The 4338-nt window shown below is 35.8% G+C and overlaps 1 pseudogene; it reads left to right on the top strand.

The window, feature by feature from the left end:
• Window positions 1–2086: 2086 nt before the first annotated feature.
• LOC145099770 (scarecrow-like protein 3 pseudogene) lies at window positions 2087–3364 on the top strand (annotated as a pseudogene).
• Window positions 3365–4338: the final 974 nt, after the last annotated feature.

Raw genomic sequence — 4338 nt, 5'->3', positions numbered from 1 at the left:
ATTGCATATTCTTCGCCAGTTAGATCAAAATCAGCAAGATCTAATTCCTCTTCTTCTTCAATCGAACCTTTTCCTTTGGAGACAAGAGCTAGAGAACCAAGACCCAAAACTACATTTGTTTCCTTCGATAAGGCATTCTCATGGGATTTTAAAATACCCACAAGTTTTGCCAAAGAGTATGACTTGAACTGTTCACGAGCTTTGACAGTTGACACAACGGCCATCCATTCAGGTCTGAGACCATTCATGAAAGTGACCTTTTGTTCAATCACCTTTCTTTCAATCCCATGCTTTATCATCTTGCTCAAAAGATGATTGAAACGATCGAAAGTTTGGATAAGCTTTTCTTCAGGCTTTTGCTTAAAATCACTAAACTCTGATAACAAGAGAGTTTGAATAGAGTGTTCCAGATCTTCATCTGTGGAATATAATTCCTTCAATCTATCCGAGATCTCCTTGGCCGTAGCACAGGAACTTACCAAACGAAATGTATCCGATTGCAGCGCAAACCTTATCATCCTTAGAGATTTGATGTTGCACTGAAATTTCTCTTTTTCATCCTAAGGAATGTCTTTGAAGTCATTAACAAGCCGATTGTATTCTTTATGCGTTTTAACAATCTTTGACGTGCTAGAATGAGCGAATGGGCCTGAAGTGATTGCTTCCCAGATTAGATACCCATTATCCTCCGATCCAATCACGTAATCTTCAAAGTGATGCGTCCAGACTTCATAGTCTTGCGTATACAAGATCGATATTCTTGTTGTAGACCCTATGCTGTTTGAGATATTTATCGGATTGGTTTGAGAATCGTCCATAGACATTGTGAATATTTTTGATCGAAAACCTGTAAAAGATCAGACTTGTAATTTTTCGATTAGGGTTAGATTAACAATTAATGAGATACGCCAATAAGGAATGACGGCTCAATAAATATCAATCAATGCGGAATAAAAACCCTATGAACTTCTTTGACAAAAGAGGTGTGTATAGATTATACAGTCTCCTGCTCTGATACCAATTGATGAGTTCAAAACTCTTAGACCGTTTAGATCTTTCACAAGAACGATAAAAGAATTCAAACAGTTTAAGAACAAATTAAGAACGAACACAAAACAGAATCAAATATTAGTTTACGATTCAAAACTGAGTCACGCCTCAGCAGAGCTCGATGAAGAACTTCCGTTGTAGAAGCGAGCTAGGGTTTACAAGCTATGAAAACGAAAACAATAAAAGCGTTGTCTTCTAAGTTTACATGCATGCAGCTCATATACTAAACCCTAATATAAAATAATGCACGGCTGGACAAGCCCAATACCGGCGTTTAATCTAGGCTATGGACCGAGCCCATGACGAAATCCACTAGACTCAACATCTATTGAACTTTTATATATATATATATATATATATATATATATATATATATATATATATATATATATATATATATATATATATATATATATATATATATATATATATATATATATCGGCCGTCTTGACACATTTATTATTTTTGTGCTAACCTTAATTATATTATATTCCATTGTTGTATCCTTTAAACAATAATTGTTATACTCTTCACTTCGGCATTAATCTTTTCACATTTTGGGTAGAAAACAAGGTTACTAAATGGCATTATGCTATCATCCTTACCTAAATTTATTAGACTAACATTAACTTAATGCCATCCGGACGAAAACGTCCATGTTCAACTCAAATTTTCATTGTTCGAATCCCACGTTTGGACAAGCATTTGTAGCAAATTTGGCCCGTTTGCCCACTTCTATGTAAGGGACAAACGCTTGGTCTCTCTTTTCGGTTAAACATATTTCCCCACCAGGACTTTGTTTAGCGTCCCCCATGACATGGTACAGCCTTCAGTTCATCGTTTACAAGTCATTAAAGCTTATGGGAAATTGGTTTGCCTTATTTTAGGCCATAGCAAGATTGAAACATGTAAGATGCTTCCAAAAGCTAGACGCCTACCTTTAAACCTTAAATTTGACTCTTTTTGTTTGGTTTATTGTATATACATACTTAAATTAGCCATGCAATTAGCTTTTAAGTTCATTAAAGTCTAACCATGAATCCTACAAGTTCTTCACCTCCATCAATGAAACCAGATGTGACCCTTTCCTTAACAATACCATCATCAAATCATTCCCACTCATTTAAACCCGAAGAAAGAGGTGTCAAACTCATCCAATTATTGCTCACTTGTGCCAACCATGCATCCTCTGGTGATCTCCACCGTGCGGACTTATGTTTGAATCGCATATCGCAACTAGCTTCTGTCACTGGTGACTCAATCCAACGACTGGCTGCTAGGTTTGCAACCGCACTAGCATACCATATAATTAGGCGTTGGCCTGGTATTTACAAGGCCCTGAGTAACTCTGAACGCAAGAGCATGAACATAGGGTGGGCCCGCCATGCTAACTCTATGTTCTCTCAATCATTTCCTTATATGTCTCTTGCATATCTTATCATAACTCAGACGCTAGCCCAAGTCATGTCTTGGGATCGTGTCATACACGTCATCGATTTGGGCTCATGTGACACACAATTATGGGTTCGGCTTCTGACAAAGTTTGCTCAAGGCCCTATGGGCCCACCTCGAGTAAAGATCACTTGTGTAAGTTCTAACAAGGTGATGCTAGAGGACTTGGGCATTACCCTTGTCAAAGAGGCTAAAAGATTAGATATGTCATTTCAATATAACCCTTTAAATGCCACCCTAATGGACCTTACACAAGACATGCTTGAGGTAAAGCCCGGTGAAGCGTTAGCTTTTGTATCAATCTTAAATCTTCATGTATTATTGGCTCAGGATGATCATGTTGACACACATTTCAAGGTTAACCAGAAAAACGATCTAATAAAGGAAAACAAGAAAATGGGTGAATTTTTGAAGATGGTTCATTCAATGTCACCGAAGTTGGTACTAGTTGTTGAACAAGAATCAAATCACAACTTAACCCGTTTAGTGGATCGTTTTGTTGAGGGGTTGCATTACTATAGTGCAATTTTTGATTCTATTGACACAACCTTTACTAGGGGGGAGCTTTCGGATGAAGAGCGGATTAGACTAGAGGACATGGTCGGGCAAGAAATCTTGAACATTGTAGCATGTGAAGGCTTTGAGAGGGTCGAGAGGCATGAGAGGATTGCACATTGGGCTATTCGGTTTTCATGGGCCGGGTTCAAGCCCGTGAACTTATGGGTCGAGGCCATGGAGGAAGCCCGACAAGTAATCGATAGTTGTGGGCCATATGGTTACAAATTAGTTACTAATAGACCTGGTTGGATGATTTGTTGGCATGACCGGCCCATCTATTCAATTTCGGCATGGGTTATTTAAAATTTCTATTCAATCTTCAGATTTGTTATTTATTAATTTTTTTTACATTGTCGATTTGTCGCAAATCCAATTTTATATGTTTCCGTATTTCGACTCAACTATTGTCCATAGATACCCCCCCCCCCCCCCCCCAAAAAAAAAAAAAAAAAAAAAAAAAAAAAAAACGTATTTAAAAAATATATTGTATTATGTTTACTTTATTAATGAGATTAGTAATTAGGTGACGTTTGGCTGGTAACGTTTCAAAATGAATTGACAAAATAATAGTAAAGCATTTTTTGGGTTAAAGTTTATGGGTATATGATATGAGTACAGATGCATGATTGATCTTGGGTCCCATCCTTAAGGCTGATTAAATAAAAAGTTGATCTCTTTAGGTTTGGTAAGGTTGGTAATTCAGAGGTGCTTCAAATCTTATATGTTTCTAGCTGTAGTTATAAAAAGCTGATATAATATCAACCCGATGAGAGATTTAGCACGTAATTTGGTGAATCTAGTTGAAAGTGATAGTTAGAAAATGAGCACGTTATCATAAATTAAAAAAAAAAAAGGTTATAAATTATTTTTGGTAAATGAACTATTCCAGCTTTTTCAAGTTATCAATAAATCTAAAAAATGCTTAAAAAGATAACAAATTTAGTTTTTTTCATTTTTTTTAAAATTTTCATCGAGTGTTGTCATGAAAACACAAGAATAAATATATACACATAAAATCACATTATTTACGTGGTATGTTAGATATGGTATGTTGAGATATGGCCTACGTCCACCTCTAACGTCACACTCTTTCATTGTTGGTATGTTGAGATATGGTCTACGTCTATTTATTGGTATGTTTGTAACCTCTCAAAAACCATAGAAAAAGTTTTCATTTTTAAAATATAATAAAGTAGTTTCCATAACCGAGAATCATCAAAATCATCACATCATAAAAATCAAAATTATCAAAACATGTCTTTTTTCAAAACATAAAA

The sequence above is a fragment of the Lactuca serriola genome, chromosome 4 (genome assembly GCF_051521515.1).
Source record: "Lactuca serriola cultivar US96UC23 chromosome 4, Lser_US96UC23_V15, whole genome shotgun sequence".
Taxonomy (NCBI): domain Eukaryota; kingdom Viridiplantae; phylum Streptophyta; class Magnoliopsida; order Asterales; family Asteraceae; genus Lactuca; species Lactuca serriola.
This window is presented reverse-complemented; position numbering and strand designations above follow the sequence as displayed.